The sequence below is a fragment of the Simochromis diagramma genome, unplaced genomic scaffold, assembly GCF_900408965.1.
Source record: "Simochromis diagramma unplaced genomic scaffold, fSimDia1.1 OVJJ01000507.1, whole genome shotgun sequence".
Lineage (NCBI taxonomy): Eukaryota > Metazoa > Chordata > Actinopteri > Cichliformes > Cichlidae > Simochromis > Simochromis diagramma.
The window spans coordinates 264,071-284,508 of record NW_024387321.1 but is presented as its reverse complement, the minus strand read 5'-3'; the positions used below and the strand labels follow the sequence as shown (position 1 = coordinate 284,508).

At 41.3% G+C, this 20,438-nt stretch overlaps 1 long non-coding RNA gene across 1 annotated transcript; it reads left to right on the top strand.

The window, feature by feature from the left end:
- The first annotated feature begins 17,365 nt into the window (after nt 1–17,365).
- Nucleotides 17,366–18,245, top strand: LOC120717701. Its single transcript, XR_005692264.1, has 2 exons — nt 17,366–17,521; nt 18,136–18,245. It is a non-coding gene; the product is annotated as an uncharacterized LOC120717701 (long non-coding RNA).
- Nucleotides 18,246–20,438: the final 2,193 nt, after the last annotated feature.

Sequence of the window (20,438 nt, the reverse complement as noted above, 5' to 3'; positions counted from 1 at the left end):
CACTGTCCCCTGATTGGCTAACCTCAAACCAGATTAATAAATAAATGTCACATTAAATCAAAGTTTCACTTTTTTTTTAAAAGTAAACTTATGACATATGCGTTTTTGTTCCCACTGCATCTTCAGCCATCTGCCACTAGATGACGCTGTAGCCCCTCATTATTAGCTCTGTTCAATTGGCTGTGAATACATTTAGCTGTGGTCACTTATAGAGATGTTTGTCATGAACTGTAGACATGCTGCAGTCCCATGTTTCTTTTTTAGATGTTAAAACGGCTAACTTAATATTAGATCAAATCTGATATTTTAACATTAGATGAACATCTTTTGTAAGAAGATTAGTTATTTAAAAGGCTTTTCCCCCTTCACTTCAAATTATAACCTAATGTGTTTATAATGTACATGTCTGCACAGTGAAGTGACATTTGAGGATTTATGGTAGAAAAATGTAATCGGTGGTTTCACTTCACACAGTCTGACATTGAACATTAAATTTAACGTGATACCTGAATGACTACTCCATAGCTTAGACTAGCTGAGTAGTGGTGTATTCTTAGTGATTTACTAAGAATGTAATCAGCAGGAACATCCCCACAGATACACAAAAAAGACCTTTGTTACAAAGGTTCACCACATCATTCACACACCGCCGTGTTTCATTTGGCACAGTTTTAAAGCCTTACTGCCACAAGAGCATTTATGTTTCCAGTTGGAATCAAACCAGCAACCTTCTGCTTGGCAAGTCAAAGTGTTCATCACTATGAGAAACACCAACAATGATCCTCATGAGTGCCTTGAGGTGACTGTTATTGTGATTTGGAGCTATGTAAATAAAATGTAATTGGCAATAGCAGGAAGGATTATCCTGTGTGTTTTAAAGATTATAATCTTTAATCGGTCCCATCCAACTACCGACCAATAACCTGCCTCAGTACTACATGGAAGCTCCTGTCAGGCATCATATCGGCTAAGATGAACAGGCACATGGGTCAATACATGAGCGGGACACAGAAAGGAATTGGCAAAAATACCAGAGGCGCAAAACACCAGCTACTGGTAGACAGAACAGTCAGCCGAGACTGCAAGACCAGACTGACCAACCTGTGCACTGCCTGGATTGATTACAAGAAGGCCTACGACTCAATGCCCCACAGCTGGATACTGGAATGCCTAGAATTGTACAAGATCAATGGGACCCTAAGAGCCTTCATCAGGAACTCAATGGGGATGTGGCGTACAACACTAGAGGCCAACTCCAAGCCCATAGCACAAGTCACCATCAAGTGCGGGATCTACCAAGGAGATGCTCTGTCCCCACTGCTGTTCTGCATAGGCCTGAACCCCCTCAGTGAGATCATTAACAAGACTGGCTACGGATACCGACTACGGAACGGAGCAGTTGTCAGCCACCTCCTGTACATGGATGACATCAAGCTGTATGCCAAGAGTGAACGAGACATCGATTCACTGATCCACACTACCAGGCTATACAGCAATGACATTGGAATGTCGTTCGGACTGGAGAAGTGTAGTCGGATGGTAACAAAGAGAGGGAAGGTAGTCAGAACTGAGGGGATTGAACTACCAGAAGGCAACATTGCAGACATAGAGGACAGTTACAAGTACCTGGGGATCCCGCAGGCGAATGGGAACAATGAAGAGGCTGCTAGAAAAGCTGCAACCACCAAGTACCTGCAGAGGGTCAGGCAAGTCCTGAGGAGTCAGCTGAATGGTAAGAACAAGATCCGGGCCATCAACACGTACGCCCTGCCCGTGATCAGGTACCCTGCTGGGGTAATAGGCTGGCCAAAGGAGGAGATAGAAGCCACTGACATAAAGACAAGAAAGCTCCTTACCATGCATGGAGGGTTTCACCCCAAGTCCAGCACCCTGAGGCTGTACGCTAAGCGGAAGGAAGGGGGCCGGGGACTGGTGAGTGTCAGCACCACAGTCCAGGATGAGACAACGAACATCCAAGAATACATTGGGAAGATGGCCCCAACTGACCGAGTGCTCAGTGAATACCTCAGGCAGCAGAAACCCAAGAAAGAGGAGGGAGACGAGGAACCATCATGGAAGGACAGGCCCCTGCACGGTATGTACCACTGGCAGATAGAGGAGGTGGCTGATATCCAGAAATCCTACCAGTGGCTGGACAAAGCTGGCCTGAAAGACAGCACAGAGGCACTAATCATGGCAGCACAAGAACAAGCTCTGAGTACAAGATCCATAGAGGCTGGGGTCTATCACACCAGGCAGGACCCCAGGTGCAGGCTGTGTAAAGATGCCCCAGAGACAATCCAGCACATAACAGCAGGGTGTAAGATGCTAGCAGGCAAGGCATACATGGAACGCCATAACCAAGTGGCCGACATAGTGTACAGGAACATCTGTGCCGAGTATAACCTGGAAGTCCCGAGGTCAAAATGGGAGATGCCCCCAAGGGTGGTGGAGAATGACCGAGCTAAGATCCTGTGGGACTTCCAGATAGAGACGGACAAAATGGTGGTGGCTAACCAACCGGACATAGTGGTGGTAGACAAACAGAAGAAGACGGCCGTAGTGATCGATGTAGCGGTTCCGAATGAGAGCAATATCAGGAAGAAGGAACACGAGAAGCTGGAGAAATACCAAGGGCTCAGAGAAGAGCTCGAGAGGGAGGTCTGGGCCTCTTTGCTTAGGCTGCTGCCCCCGCGACCCGGCCTCGGATAAAGCGGATGAAGATGGATGGATGTGTCTGTGTGTGTGTGTGTGTGTGTGTGTGTGTGTGTGTGTGTGTGTGTGTGTAACAAATACTGTAACCCAATGCATTCAATCATGGTTGCACCAAATTTGGATTAAGACTGGCAAACAATTTGATGTAAGCTGTGTTTCTGTGGGACTTTATCAAAAACAGTTAACCCAACTCCTTGTCTGCTGCAGCCTATCTGACAAAAGACAGGCCAGAATTGTATACATCAGCATTCCAACATATCCTCTGCATACCATAACCTAAAACCACCTTCCTACGACAAGTAGACAGAAGAAAAATGAAAAAGAAACAAACTGACATACAGGAAGTGGGTGGGCTTTCTTTCAGGTCTCTAGGAAATGATGGCAAAGTCACTTCAATGAGTGAATGAGCACAATGAAGGAATCATCTCTGCTGCTTCTGTTTTGTAAGTAAAAAATTTCTTTTTAAATACTATACTTTCACTGTGTGTTGTCTTAATGACTGATGATCAAGGTGAAGACAAAAAATAAATCAGGAAAATCCAAGTTAGAAACAACTTGAGGACAAACTGCAGATCTGAAAACTGAACATCTTTTTTTTACATGCAAATTTTCAAATTCATTTATTATTATCAAAATAGAAATGTCAAAGTTTATCTTGTTTACGTTACCAAACCTGCAGCCTCTGATCCAGCATCCACACTGCTCTGCCTTCTGCAGCCCTTCACTGCTTCAGTACTTCGGCTCAGGCCTGAACCCTATTCCATTTAGCTGCTCTGCTCTGGCTTGTCTGTTTATTCGGTCTGATTAAATCCCCACTCTTTGGACTCTGTGTTCAGTTCAGCTATGGTTCCCCTACTGCAAACCAGCACTGACTCACCAACTACAAAGGCCAAAGCACCCCAAAACTCAACAGCAGTTTCATACTTGCAGAAAAGCTCAACACCTTCTTGCTCAGTTTGAGACCACCCCTCCTCCACTCTCCCTTCCCCAGCACTTCATGAAGTGTTTTGAGCGGATTCTTTCTCAGGACATCAGAGACTGTCTAACCCTATCCCTTGACCCCCACCAGTTTTCCTACAGAGCAAATCGGTCCATAGAGGATGCCATCACCCTTCACAGACCACTAAGCTATCTCGAGAACAGGAAAATCTTTGTGAGGATGCTCTTTGTGAACTGCAGCTCAGTTTTCAACATCATAATCCCAGATATCCACCAAGCTGAACCACTTTGACCTGCTCCTGGATTAAATATTTCCTCAGCAACACACACACACAAACACAAACACTTTCAATTTCTCCTGCTTTTGATTCTTATTCCTGCTGTTTTACTATTTATATTTTATTCTGGCACAGTTAGTGTGGAACATACATAATGTTGTTGTACATGTGAAATGAAAATAAATGGCTATTCTATTCTATTCTTGGATATGTATTTTTTGTTCTCATTATAAAATAACTGACTGTAAGTGCAATTTCTTTTAGTTGTGATCTCTCTTCTGTCCTGCAAAGAAAACCAAGCTCGTCTGACTGTGAGTCCCAGCAGCTCTCAGTTCTTTCAATATGACTTTGTGTCTCTGAGCTGTGAGGAGGACGACAGCTCTGCTGGATGGACTCTGAGGAGAAACACAAGCAAACAACAGAGGACTCAGTGTGGAGATGGGTGGGGAGCAGGAGCTGGTTCCTCATGCACTATCACCCTTTTCCCATTGGACAGTGGAGTTTACTGGTGTGAGTCCAGAGAGGGTCCCATCAGTAACATGGTTAACCTGACAGTCACTGGTAAGCTGAGTGTGTGGAGTTAGTGTTGATGAAGCTGTGTGTAAATGGATGAAATGCTGTAGTTTGTCTCTGTGTTGAGGTGGATCAGTGATCCTGCAGAGTCCTGTCCTCCCTGTGATGGAGGGAGATGACGTCACTCTGCTCTGTAAAACAAAGACCACTCCCTCCAACCTCACAGCGGCTTTCTATAAAGATGGCTCCCTCATCAGGGAGGAGCCTACAGGTCACATGACCATCCAGCATGTTTCCAGGTCTGATGAAGGCCTCTACAAGTGTAACATCAGCGGTCATGGAGAGTCTCCATCCAGCTGGATCACTGTCACAGGTGACACACTCACCTGTCTGTGTTTCTGCAGCTTTCAACATTCACAATGTGACGACAACTTAATGACTGTGTTTGCTTTATTTTAGAGAAACACACCACCACACCTCCACCTACATCCACACCTCCACCTACATCTGCACCTTCATCACACTCTCCCACTATTCTCTCTGTGTTGTCATCTGTTGGATCAGTCTGTATTGTGATTCTACTGGTGTTACTGGTTCTGTTGGTGAGACAACATGTTGGGAGGAAACCTGAAGGTGAGACTCAGACTTTCACTCACCAAAACTGAACCCAACTTCATACATGTTATGTTTGTACTCGTAATTTCACAGCAGTCATAATATTTGTCAGATAATTCTGTTAAAAATGCCCCCAAAAGGCAGCAAAAATGGTCCAAGGGTCAATTTCAGGGACTCCAGGTGAAGCCTAGAAGACAGCCCCCTGTTTTAATATAATTCAAACAGGAGAGCTATATAAATAAATAAATAATTATTATTCCCTGTGAAGTTATCAATTTGGGTTTAACCCACAACTGTATAGGTGTTGTCTGAATAGCAGTGGTGTTCACCTTGGGGTGTCGGTCAGAAAACACAGGACGCACAAATAATGTTATTCCATCTTTACTGTGATTCTTTAGCACAGCACAGTACAGCAGCACAGTAATGCAACATATAAGCCTGTATCTGTAAGCCTGTGGTTGCACAAAAGTTGTTATGAAGAGTATAATTAGCTATACACACCGAAACTGTTTTTTGCAACAGGCTATATGAGTCTTTGGGAACTATCTTGCTTTTGCATCTAGCCTCAAATGACCATAAGAGGAATTGTCATTTTTGACACTATAATGTTTGGGGGTTTTTTCTGGGTGCTGTGTTAGGAGTACTTCCTTCCTAACTGGCTGGTTAACAGCCTTTTCTATTAACCCTTTCCCTTCTTTGGAGGACCCTGTAGTGACAAAAACTGCCTTTAAAAGCTCTTTAAGGCTAGCTGGGATGTAACAAGTATAGTGGCTAAACTATCTTACTACACCTTGAACTTGTGCTTACAAACTAACTTGTAAAAGGAGTGCAGCCTTGTTTTAGACCAGTTGCAAGCATGCTGCTTGTACTAAGAGATTTCATTGGGCAATATAATGTCAGTAATGAAAATTAATCAATGGGCTGCTTTTAGTCCTTGTATGGCCAGTGCACAGTAGCCCTTCAATTGATCCATCGGCCCAAAGTGCATCACCATACCAGACATTTGCCAAATTTACCAATTCAACACTGAGCTCCACATGTTGGCTAATCTTAAACTCTTATACTTTGCACCTACATTAACATACAGCATGAATAAATTACTATATTTATATAGTATATTAGATTCAATTTGTTTCAATGACAACTTTTTGAAAACCTTTAAAGTAAAAAAAAATCCATAAATCTTCAGACTTTAGTTGTTGTGTGTTTGTAGTTGATAGTTGACCCTGAAGGTTGCTCTTTGGATGCTTGTTTTTCAGCCTGTGGTTAATTAACAGAAGTTAACAGCTCTGTGGTTGTCCAGTTTGCTATTTGTCATAAAAACACTTCAGCTGCACATGCTTACCTCAGGGCTGTTAAGAAAAAGAAAAAAGGAAAAAAATGGAAATGTAAACAAATATTCGGTATGTGAGAGCAAACAGCAAAAGCATGGAGGACTGTCTTCAAAATGGATTTTCTTTTAGCCCTCAAAAACAGTTTACAAAGACAGGATTCAAAAACACAATTCGCAGGCCCATAAAATAGATTATTTTATGGGCCTGCGAAATATAACTCTAACCCAAAAAAAAAAAACTTCCAAAAACTTAACCAAAAAAATAATAGTGGTGGGCGGATCGATCCAAATGTCGATTGTATCGGTATCGGATCGATACTAGCCTGCTGAGATCGATTCTTTACTTTAACTTCTGCTCTTGTTTGCAATGCTGTACTCTCAGCAAAGAGGTAACAGCCAGGTCGCTGGACTCGCCGCTCCTGTGTCAGCGCAGAGCAGGCACACTCTCCCTCACCCCCTCTTGTGTTTAGATGTTGCCCTGTCACTCGACGTGACTTAGACACTTTGGGGGTTGTTAAGTTGTTTATCATTTATATTTTCACCAGTTTTTGTTGTTGAGAATTTTAATTGTAATTTTTAGAGTTTCTCAATAGTAGGCCTACTTCTTTTAATTTGTTTGCAGGTTTGCGTCCACTTTTTATTCAAGATTTTTATTAAAAAAAAATAGAACTAAACCACCACAGCAGACCCAATGGCATTTTCGTGCTTCGCAGCATCATTTATTCTTACAATAACCACACAATTTCTGTAATAGTACATTCAGAGGCTACTCTGTTGGCTGTACACATAATCACCAACAACACAGAGCAGAGCACAGGTTTTAAGCCGACGAGGTGTGATTGTAGATGTCATGCAGGTGAGTCCATCTCACCTGCATGACATCACAGAACACGTCTAACCCGCCACATATACCCCCCTTCCCCCTACTGAGGCCAGGGAGCCTTTAATAGTGAAATTAGCCTTTATGATTCACATTCTCAGTTATCCTCTTCTTCTTTGGAAAGAACAGAGGTTACTACTTCTCTTATTTCCATCTTACCCTATCCCTAGCATCCTACCCTGACACACCAAACTTCTGAATATTTTCCTTCACTACATCCATGAATCTTATGTGTTTATCCTCTTTTTCTCCTGCTTGGCTCCATCTTCAACATCTTTTGTCAAACATATCCACCATTCCTCCTCTACACATGTTCAAACTATCTCAGACCTCTCTCATTTATTTTTGTCTGCAAACCACCCAATATCAGAAAACAGCCCTGATGGATTTTTTTTTTTTTTGTAGTTCATAGAGTTATTGTTTTAAAAATAACATAATATTCACCTTTGGTTCTAGATTCTAGTTGCAGTTTTGTGCGTATGTTGCTGCATAGTGGGAAGTCTTCATGAGTCAGTTGCAAAAAGGAGCTGCACAATTCTAGCATTCATTCTAAACATATCAAATTCCACTTACTGTCAATATTATGTGAATATAAGACTGGTGAGTGTTCAAACCAGAAATCAGTCTTTAACTTTAACACACTAAGATTACCTCACATTAACACCTACAGCCTGTTACTTTGAGAAAAGTTAGTCGTGGTTCCCAAACCGACAAGGTTGCCAGGCCTAGTAAAAGGCTACACTTGGAGCATAATTGCTCAATAGTGTCATGTAGTCAGTGTGAGAGGTCAACTAACCCTGAGCTGCTGCTGGTTGACAATGTCCCAGTTCCTCAAAATGACCTGCAGGTGGACAGATCATGTATAACGCCACCACTCAGACCTGCACCCCTGACTAACAAACATGCCTGTACCCGTGACCTGAGCAATCATCTGAAAACTGTTGCAGTAAGGTCTTCTGACTACCTGCTGTGTTCTCCACATGTGATGGCTCAAAAAAGCCCTGACGATCACATGAGACATTGTTTTGAGGGTCTGCGGCCACCCTCAGTAAGTATTTTGAACCCATTGAGATGGGGTTGGCAGTTTCCGCGGGCAATGCCTAACCGTTGCTACGCGGTTTGGTAGGTGGAAAGCCTGCATTTCATCCTGACACGGCTATGGACTCACTTTTGGTTATTGTGATTTGACAAACCATGGGTTTGCATTTATGGGAGGGGGTGTTACGGCCCTAGCCTCTCTCTCTCTCTTGAGGGTGCCTGTGTGGGCGTGTCCCACTACCTCCCCTGCCTGAGATGCCACCTTTCCCTCCTGTACAGCTGACTCCCATCAGCAATTAAGGGTATTTAAGCCCAGAGCAGGGTGAGCTCTGGGCCAGAGTGCCATTTTGTGTGTTCCCAGCTAGTGAGCTGAGTGTCTTGTGGTGTTTCCAGCTAGTGAGCTGAGTGTCTTGTGGTGTTTCCAGCTAGTGAGCTGAGTGTCTTGTGGTGTTTCCAGCTAGTGAGCTGAGTGTCTTGTGGTGTTTCCAGCTAGTGAGCTGTTTTTGGTGGTTTCCAGCTAGTGAGCTGCGCTTTCCTTTTGACTTTTTGCTTTATTTGACCAACGCCTGAGTTTTGTTTGTGTTTTGTTTGTGTTTTATGGTGATAACGGCTTGTCCGTCTCTTTTAGTTGAATTACTTCAATAAAACTGTTTTATTTAACTGTTTTGCCTCCCTGACTCCTTTTTCTGACCCGGTCACTTTTGTTACTTCCCCCTCCCCGCCTAGACCCCTCAGGGGAACGTAACACAGCCCAATAAGAATTGTCATTTAACTAGACATACAAATCTTAGAACATTAATAGTTTTGCATATTTTAAACTTTGCATGCAAAACCACAGCAGCTACTTCTCCCTGTTGTTTCTTCCGAACTCATGTGTGTAGATAAAGAATAGCTTGTTACCACAGTGGTGATGATAGTATCAATATAGTCTGACAAAGTCTGTGTTTTTATTCTGCTGTTAATCATGGAAAACCCCAAAAAGGACAAATTTTTGGTGTTTCTCTCTAACAAATAAGATTACCACAGAGTGTCTGAAACCTGCTGAGTCTTCTCATAGTGATACATGGGAAATAATAAGTCCTTTTTTTAAAACACAAAGCATGTATACTTTCTGTACTTTTATAAGCATCACTAACTTCTGTCATGTTTTCTGTATGTGTTTTATTGTGCAGAGTGTGCTCCAGCTACAATCTACACATTGGTGGAAAGAGACAGCATGAGTTATGGACAAACAGACATCAGACCAAACAGGCGCAGAGGTACATCTGCACTTTATTCAAAGGAAATCAAGTCTACTTGTTTGGATGTGTAGCTTAGCTTACATAAGAAATGAGGCAGCTCCATGAGGGATGGTAAAAAAAAATTATACAAAACAAGAGACTCATTGAATGCTCTTTATTAGTTGCGTAGATGACATTAGGCCTTTCCATTAAATCCTCTTTAAAGTAAATGAACCTCATGTGTTGTCTGCCTGTCAAATTGTCCTTCAACAACAGAAATAGTTTTGCAGTTTAAGACCTGTGAAACCCACAGCAGCTTGTTGTTTCCACTGAACTGATGTGTGATGTGAAAAGACGTGTTACACCACAGTACTGATAGGGACCAAACAGTCTATTCACAAGTAGGACGAGACATTATTAGTTATTACCAAACATGCAAGACAATTTTTCTAACGTGTGTTAGATAATTATGTAATGGACTCATGGTCACAGTTTTTGTATAAAACATGAGAATAGAACTTTTAAATGACTCTTTCTCCATTAAATAGACACAGTGTCGATAAAGTTCATGGAAACCTGCATGAAAATCATTCAGTAAAATTTAGATTGATAATGCATATTTTCTGTATGACTGAGTGCTGATGATAGTGTGCATATAGCGTGACAAAGTGTGGGTCTACGTGGTACTTTGCAGTAAAATGTGTTCTCTTCTGGTGTCAATCACCAGAAACAACAGGTGGGTGTTTGTCTGAAACAGATAAAGCAACCACAGGGCTTCTAGGCAGTTTCTAAGAAATCGTTTCATGATGCTACCTGGGAAATAATAACTCTTTTTTTTTGACACACATCCTGAATACTGACTGTTTTTTATAAGCTTCACTATCAGCACTGATGACCTTTGTGTGGTTTATTGTGCAGATTGTGATCCAGCTACAGTCTACTCATCAGTGAGAGCAGACAATATCAGTTGTGGACAAACAGACATCAGACCAAACAGGCCCAGAGGTACAGCTGCTCTTTAATCAGTGAAAAGGAATCAAGTGTACTTCCCAAAGATTTGAACTGTTCTCCTAAAGATTAATGTGAGCTAGAAAGCATCAGTAGTCATAAAGTTACTCGTGTTATTTAATCGTGAAGATCTTTACACACAGGACAAGTACAATTTGTGCAAAGAAAATGCTACAAGTCTTTAAGTGAGCTCCATGCTTTAATCAGTAATCACTGGATGGTAAATATTTGTATAGAACAAGAAAATAATTTAATATGGCGCCCCACAAGACACACAGACTCAAAAAAAATGTTAAGATCCTGCAAAGGTTTTTAAGTCCATGAACATCCAGGTCAGTACTGAGACCTTGGAATCTCCAACCTTCCTTTCATATCAAAAATCCTTGAAAGAGTAGTTGTCAAACAGCTAACAGATCATCTGCAGAGGAATGGTTTATTTGAAGAGTTTCAGTCAGGTTTCAGAGCTCATCACAGCACAGAAACAGCTTTAGTGAAGGTTACAAATGGTCTTCTTATGGCCTCTGACAGTGGACTCATCTCTGTGCTTGTCCTGCTAGACCTTAGTGCAGCGTTCGATACTGTCGACCATAATATCCTATTAGAGCGATTAGAACATGCTGTAGGTATTACAGGTACTGCACTGCAGTGGTTTGTATCATATCTATCTAATAGACTCCAATTTTTTCATGTAAATGGAGAGTCCTCTTCACACACTGAGGTTCACTATGGAGTTCCACAGGGTTCAGTGCTAGGACCAATTCTGTTTACATTATACATGCTTCTCTTAGGCCAGGGGTTGGCAACCTGCGGCTCTTTAGTCCTTGTACTGCGGCTCCGGGTGGTTTGGGAAAATAAATTAGAAGTATTTAGCTGAAGTGTATTTTATTTGTGTTTAGTTTTTTTTTTTAACTTGTAGTTCTAAATTGGAAGATTATTGTGATATTGAAATATAAAATAAAATTATTTTATTATTTTTTCATCGCTCAAAATAAGCGTCACACTCGTGGAAGCCGGTATACCCGCCGAAACGCCGTGCATTTATCGAGACTTTCAACCCCAGGTAGGTTAATTATGGACCTTCGGATCCACATTATGTCAGCAGCTGTTCTCCACCGTGAACTATGTTAAAAACAAACACCGCTCACGCCTCCCAGATGACAGCTTACAGTCCTGCGTAAAGATGAAAGTGACTTCGTACAGCCCCGATCTACAGACGCTGTGCGCAGAGGTTCGGGACCATAAGTCTTATTGTAAACATGTCACGACTAGGGATGGGTACCGGTGTCCGGTGCCATGATGGCACCGGTTCTGAGATAAACGGTAGTAACCAGACCGAAAAGCAGTGCACATTTCGGTGCTTTTTTTTCCTGAGCTGTGATAGGCAGAATTTTGCAAATATCTTTTTTTTTTTTTTTTTTTAGCAGCATAGAGCTTTTTTTCTAATTATTTTTTAAAAGTCAGGTCAAGACTCCAAAAGCCCAAAGGCGATAAAAGGGGGGCAAGGTTGAAACTGACTGGAACAACAAAATTCTCCATGATAACAGGATTGTTGTCAGAACTTTTTGTACCTCCTTCAAGGCCATCTGTGTTGATCGAAGATTGTTGACTTTTGCTTAACCGGGTGAAGGGACACGTTCTCTCGGTTGAACACGGAACACACACACACACACATACGCATGTACACTGACACAGACCTACAATCACCCCCCACCAAACGCCTTCGAAGCTTATGTCTTCTATAGGGATGGGTACCGGTGTCCGGTGCCATGATGGCACCGGTTCTGAGATAATCGGTAGTAACCAGACCGAAAAGCAGCGCACATTTCGGTGCTTTTTTTTCCTGAGCTGTGATACATTTCTAGCCAATCATTTTACGTTTCCGAGAATAGTAGGCGGGGCCAGGTACGTACGTTCTTTTAGAGCAGAGCTACAGATTAAAAATGCCCAAGGTGAAGCGGTCAAAAGTCTGGCTGTACTTCACAGCAAAATATGCAAACTCAGCAGCAACAAGTGCTTTAAGCTGATACTGTGATACTGTCAAAGGAGGTAACACCTCAAATCCGATGAAACACCTGGCAACGCATAGCGTTTTTTTTAAAAGCCCAGAAATGCGCCGTATTTGATAGCTTGCTGCGAGACCTCACACCGAGCGCATCTACTGCGGGTGGGTTGCCTGTTATGCAACATCCCCCAAAAACACGAAGAGGAGAGTCCTGGCCCCTAGCCCTGCCAGTGTAGCAGAAATGATGACGGATGATGATGGCGGCAGCAGCCGTTCTTCTCTGCGTGAGTAGCTTAATGTTGTTCGTGTGTAATTTACGTTGAGTAGGCTAACCACGTTATTACATTAATGCATGTAAGGTGAACTAGCAAACATCATCATAGCTACATGCGGCTGTCTTCTTGTTTGATGGCAGATACTCCCTTCACCCTGGCTAAAAAGGCTAAAATGACCAAAGAAAAAGTGGAAAACAGTTAAACATGAGAGGTTTTTGGACAAAGTTTGTGTTTTTTCCATTGTTTAAGCACTGCTTCCAGCCAAGAATCATACCATATATGCCCCATAGCTGCAGAAAAGGCTAACATTGTTATCTTTTTACAAAAAACAGCTGAGCATGAGAGGTTTTTGGACCAATTTTGTGTTCTCCATTCTTTAAGCACCGGTTTGAGCACCGTTTGAGCACCGGCACCGTTTCAAAAGTACCGATTTGGCACCGGTATCGGATAAAACCTAAACGATACCCATCCCTAGTCTTCTATGTTGTGAGGTGTGATGATTCATGTGCTGAGGCATTTTTTTCTGTTCTCAAACTGATCTCCCTTGTGTCCTTTATTTAACTGAAAATGGTTTAACACACAGGACATGTACAATTTTGTGCAAATGTTGAACAACCTATTCTTAATGTGGTTCACTCACCGCATAATTACACAGCATGAACTTGTAGTATTTAATTTTTCAGATCAGGTTGACTGTACTTGTAGCTTAGAACTTTCACCGGTTGTGAATATGCATACGTAAAAAGTAAAATAACAGTGTTTTGCCTCAGACACACAACTAGTATCTAAAGTCCTTTAAAGTCAACATCAGGTGAACAGTTTAGTTTGAAACCATTGAAATGGTCTCTGACAATTTTTAAATATGCATTCAGATCTCTGCCTCCATAGAAATACATGCATTACGAGGCCTGGCTCCCCCTGAGCACTATAAAGGCTTTGTTATAGAAACAAGAAGTCTGTACATGTGTTTATCTACATCTTCTTTCATTTAGGGGGCTTTTTTTGTTGTTTCAACTATGAGCTCAATTCTATTCAAAGCAAAAAATAAGGAACTGCCAGGTAATATTCAGAGTATGTTTTTTGAAATAAGTAAGTTATATTTTAAGGGGTTTTTGTAACTTCAAAACAGGGAAGGTACGTACTACAAGACAAAGCTTTTGTGTTTCTGTTCATGGAGTGAAACTATGGAACAGTCTGAATATGGAATTAAAGCAATGTCCAAACATAAAAGTTATAAAAAAATATGATCTTCTCAATCTATAAAGAAAGGGAAAATATTGAAATGAAGTGAATGTCTCTATTTAAAATTTTTCATGATGTGATATTATAGTATATATTATATCAGAAATCTTCTCACTGTTGTTATTACAGATTATATCACTAATGAAGCTGACTAAATATTAACTGATAAGTTATGGCAAAGGGGTGGGATTAAATAAGTGTGTACTTCTTCCCACTCCCGTTCAACATGTAACTGACTCAGATCAGAAGCAATGTTGAAATGTATTGACTTTTGCATCTTATTTTTTTTCTCTCTTATTTTCTTTACTAAATGTGCCTGTATATTGTTTACATGTTTGAAATAAATTAACTAACTAACTAATTAACTAACTAACCAGAGAGGCACTATTTCCTCCCAGCAAAGTCTAGTTTAGTTTACCAAAGAAATGGTAAATAGCCTGCATTTGTATCCGGTTGTTCAGTGATGACGCGACGAATCCTACTTCCGGGTCTAAAGTAGTCTGCGTTTAATTTAGCTTTTGTGTTGTTAACATGTTTAATGTTTTGTATTTTCTTTTATTTGATCTCAAAAAGCTCCTAAAACAGTCAGTGATCCCTGTTGACCTCCCTCGGCTATTATTACCACTAATCATTTATTTAAGCTCAGTTTTTAAAACCTTAGGATGTAGCTACAGCCCAGCCCATACAGCAGTATATGAATGACTAACCTCGTATTGTGGATGGATTATCTCAGTTGTTCTCCTGGCTGAAGTTTGGTCTTTTTACAGCATCCTGCCATGCGATTACATTTGTTCCTGACCACCGAGAACACTCACGTTAACTTTTATCAAGTGGAAAAAAAGTTAGCTTGTTTATATTATGCTAACATAGCTGTGTCGCTAGCGGTCACGTAGCACATCATTATATACCAGCTAGCCCAACTTCAGTAACCCTACAAACGTCACTGCTGTTTAGTTTTCTGTCTTCATTTATGTTGGAAGTGATAGCAGAGCTGTACGTTTTAATTTGTTTCCAAAACCCCGCAGTCAGGACATGCTATATTGTATTTAGATAGAAGCTAGCGAGCTAACTCCCTGCTAACTTCTAACTCCGTTAAATGTCATAAATTCCGTTTTCATGGATGCCTGGATGTTAAACTCAATTGTTACACCTGGTAGAGCAGAACGCTGATCATTTTATTAAAGATGAAAGACTTTAGACAGTTTTTCAACTCTCAGTAATGCCACAGTGATCGTTTGATATATGGACCTGCAGCGGAGTTTAGACCCAGACACGGCTAGTGACGTCAGACTGAACAACCGGATAGTGCTTTTCTAGTCCCTAAGGACCCCAAAGCGCTTCACACTACATTCAGTCATTCACCCATTCACACACACATTCACACACTGGTGATGGCAGCTACATTGTAGCCACAGCTGCCCTGGGGCGCACTGACAGAGGCGAGGCTGCCGGACACTGGCGCCACCGGGCCCTCTGACCACCACCAGTAAGAAAATGCTTATAAGGTCTTTCAGTGAGCTGTAATCGCTGGATGTTGAATATTTGTAAAGAACAAGAAAACAGAACTATTTAAGGCTCTTAAATAGACAGCAAGAGATAAGTCTTTTAACACACATCCTGTATACTGACAGTATATTATAAGTATATTATAAGATTCACTATCTGACCTCCGTATATGTTTTATTGTGCAGAGTGTGATCCAGCTACAGTCTACTCATCAGTGAGAAGAGACAGCAGACCAAACAGGCGCAGAGGTACAGCTGCTCTTTATCCAAAGAAACGTCTACTTCTTTAGCTTACATGGGAAATGAGCAAGCTCCATAAGGCATGATAAAAAAATTATACAAAAAGAGAACACATGACGTTTCAAAGGCTCTTCATAAGTTTCACAGATGACATCAGGCCTTTAAGACATGTAAAACCATAGCAGCTATTTTCTGTTTCCACTGAAATAATGTGTGATGCTAAAAAGACATTTTAAGACAACAGTGCTGATAGGGACCAAAAAAGCCCAGAGGTACAGTTGCTGTTAGGATGCCTGGGTCGTTGACCAAGGGTTTTTGAGTTTATTATATCATTTATCATTTCTAGTCTTTGGTTTTTTTGAGTTCTGTCTTATGGTTTATGTCTCTGTCTTCTCTAGTTGCTCTGTCTCCCCTGTCAGCTGTAACCCCTTGTCTAGTTCGCGTCTCTGTGTATCCTTAGTTGCTATATCCCCGTGTCCAGTCAGTGTCTGCCCTGGTCCCACGTCTCTGTTCCCTCTGTTGCAGTGCATGCGTGTGAGTCTGTGTCTTTAGTTCAGTCTGTGTCATGTTTCCTGTTTTATTTTGAAGGTCCTTGTCTGATGTTAATGTGTCTGGTTTCGCTTCACCTTGTCTCGTTAGGCCTGATTTGCCCCAGCTGTGTTTCCCTCCTGTTACCCATTCCCTGATTGCTCCCTCTGTGTATTTGAGCCCTGTGTTTCTCTGTTTCTGTGTTGTGATCTACCCTTATCTAGCTGTGTGTCTTGGCTGCCTGTGTAAGTTATTTGGATTCTTACTTTTGTTCTGTTTGAGTTCAGCATTAAAGCTGTTTCAGTTTACGTTTGTCTCTGGAGTCTGCACCTTGGGTCCTTTTCCTGCCTGCACACAGCCGTCACATAACAGTTGCTCTTTATATAGCAAACAGCATAAATAAATAAGGTCAAGCACCAGTATAAATGAGGACAGGGCTATGGTACTATCACAGTTAACATGCACAGCAACCAGTGTGGTGATGATGAACTAGGATTAATTGATTTTTAATTCTAATACATGATGGAATTTGTCTCTCATTTAATTCTCATTTTCCATCTTCACTATGTTAACATGTTTATATTAGCCTCAAATTAGCGCTGTGGCTAGCTACCAGACTGCATTATAGGTACAGTAGCTAGACCGACTTCACTAAACCTCGGAATTAAGTAAATTTTGTAATTTATTAGTTCTTGTTTTAGGTGTTTTTTTTTTTTTTTTTTTTTGTTAAATACTTCAGACAGGGCATTGCATATAAGCCAAACCTCACAAATCATCATTGTCTGGATGTTAAACTTTATCGTAACACGTGGGTGAACAACCACGCTGATCGCTTTACTGATGCTGAAAGAATTCGGATTAATGGGAAACTCTAAAGCAGCGGTGGGGGAACTCCAGGCCTCGAGGGCCAGTGTCCTGCAGGTTTTAGATCTCACCCTGGGTCAGCACACCTGAATCAAACGATTAGTTCATTACCAGCTTCTGGAGAACTACAAGACATGTTGAGGAGGTAATTTAGTCATTTAAATCAGCTGTGTTAGATCAAGGACACATCTAAAACCTGCAGGGACACCCTTGAGGCCTGGCGTTCCCTCACCCCTGCTATAAAGTGTTTTTTTGTTTTTTTTGGGAACTGAAGGAAAATCTGTACTTTATGGTCACCAAAAAGGTGACTAAATCTCTTGCTGTGGGTAAGTTAATTTTCTGAACGATTAAGTTAAAGATAAATTGTCAATGGTCTCATTGTTATTAACAGCACATAACAATATAAGAAATGAAGCTGAGGCCAGGCTCTCAGGGTTTATGCTCATATTTAATGGGTTGTTAGACCAATGTTAGCATTCAGTGTGAGTACAGGAAGTGGTGTGAACTTTGTGAAACGGTTTGAAGTGAAGGCATGTGAAAGTATAAAACCACAGGCTGCCAAAACGGAGGCGAGAGTTCACGGCCTACTCATTCTTCACTCTTTGGTCAGTTGCAGCTTTTTTGCTACTTCATTTAAAGATTTGTATTCAAGCTGATCAGAATAAACTATTTTCAGATTTTTGCTTTCATTTCTGTGAGTTTGAACTGAACGCAAACACTGAACACTCTGTAAAGTGTCCTGTTCTGTACATTAGCAGCAGCATCTACTGCAACACAAACCAAACTCTCTTTCACACTAAAACCTTATTTGTGACAGTTTGGCTGTAAGACTTCTTTGTTCTTTGTTTCCTCGCTAAAGATCTGCCCCTGAATAACCTTTACATTATTTGAACTGTGACTGGTCTCTTATTGTTTGAACTGTGTGTTTTTGTGTTTTCAGAGTTTCCATCTGACCAAAATGGCATCTACTCAGGAAGTAATCCACCAGTCCAACCACTGGAATCCAGCTGCTGGTTCTACACAAGCGCTCAGACTAGTAGACCTTCATTATAAAACAATTTGCATATATTATGTTTGATCTTTTCATTAAACATACTCGTATAACACATATTATAACTAAGATGTCAATGTAATGTAATGCAGTGTATGGAGGACACTCAGTAACTCGCAGGACGGTGCTGTCCTCCCCACAGCAGTGATCTCTGCAGGAAACTTTGGTCTCACTTGTTCTTCTTGTGCGGCTCTGTGGGTTTCACAAATATCGCTGAAGGAAAATGTGAGTCGTTGTGGCTGATTAAGATCTAAATAAAACCATAACTGCAGATTAAAAGCAGCATGACCATCATTGGAAACTTTTAAAACTTAAAGAGTTTTAAAAGAGAAGGAGACAAATGTCAGTTCATATGGTCCAGCCGAGCTTCAACTGAATGAATGTTTATCAATGTGATATTTGCCTGTGAACTCATTTATACCATCTGCAATGTTTATGTGTTTATGTACAGGGGAGCAGGAGCAGTGTCACTAAGTTATTGTAACAGTATCTATAAATCAATAAAAATATAACTTTTTATTAACTGATGGATACAAAACTGTTTGGAATTGTTAAATAACCAATAAGAGCCTTTATGTATCATGTGATCTCATATGCAAACTGGCAAGGTGCCAGTGTCTCAGAGCAGCATGTTTTTATATTAAAGTGCCCTCTAGTGGCCACAGTGACGCTCATTAGTTTCCCTTCAGTAAACTTCAGAGAACTACATTTCCAGGCTTTGAGGACAGTTTACAGATGTAAACTTCATAATATAAAATGTAACATCTGACAGCTGACGTTCTGTGAACAGCCAGTAATGCAGGGCTTGTTTTTTCATTGCAATACCTAAGTAACCACTGGCACATCTTAATGTGACTATATAGCATGTGCTTTTATGATGAAATGAGTGAAGTCCAGGGCTGGACTGGTAATCTGGCATACCAGGCATTTTCTGAGTGTGCCGGCGCACTTTAGGGCTGCTGCTAGCACCAGCTGTGGGTTTGACCTATGGTGGATTTTTAATGCACGATTTTAACTCTGCTTGCATAATGTTAGGTGTTGATTGATCATCTTGTTTGTTGTACTATAGCTGCATTACGTCTGTTATTATAGGTATGACAGTGAATATCCTTGCTCCTTGTCTTATTCTCCCTCATGGCACTGCCCCTCCTTGTTGTGTAATTTTTTTGAAGGGGGGGATAGTTAGAGTTTTGGAGTATTTTCTCCTGACCTGCATTGTTGTGTATTTAGTAAGATATCTTTAATAAAGCTGGTTGTGAGCTTGTACGTCTTCTGAGGCCTGCATTTTAGATCACCCTCCTGCGTTCCACAAAGAATGACCTTGACAAAATGTCGGGCTATGACAAAAGCCGTTTTACAATTTAAAATCTCACATCATTAATGCAGTTCTCTCAGCTCTCCCTGAACAATATGATGACAATTTCAATGCATTATCCCAAGGAACAGCAGCAATGTGCAGAATGGATGTAATTACTTAAACCTGGAACAATTTATACAGTAGAGTGCTGGACGCTGATGATGAGCACATCACTCACCTGCTGCAGTTATTTAACCTGATTATTTGCAAAATGTTCCTCCAGCTATTTTTGTCCCAACTTTTTTGAGATATGTTGCTGTCATCAAATTCATAATGAGCTCATGTTTCTTTTCTTAAAATTAGGGATGCAGGCAGATATCGTAAAATACGATACCATGAACCAATACCAACTTATGTCATGAATCAGAGGGTAGCCTCTACTTTCTTTTGTAATTTTGACATGTGGCTAGGGGGTTAGGCGAGGGAGATGGCAGCTGTAGCTACGCTAAACAAAATGTCAGCAGTGTGGACTTACTTCATAATTTGTGAAGGTGACAGAAGCAAGGCCGAGTGCAAACTGTTTACTGGTAAGGTGTCCAGGGGAGGGAAGGACAGTACATTGTTCAATACAAGCAATTTAATAAAACACCTGAGGACACATCATGCCTGGAGTACACCGAGTTTGCTAAGGCTAACGCAAGACCAGAACAGCCAACTTTAAGTCAGGTTTTGGAAAAGCGATGAAAAATGTCAAGAGAAAATCCACGAGCAGTTAAAATAACAGAGGCTCTGACTCATTTTATCGCCCTGGATGACCAGCCACTGTTGGACGTGGAAAACGTAGGATTTCGCCGTCTTTTCAGCATAGTCGAGCCGCGATATGAAATTCCCAGCC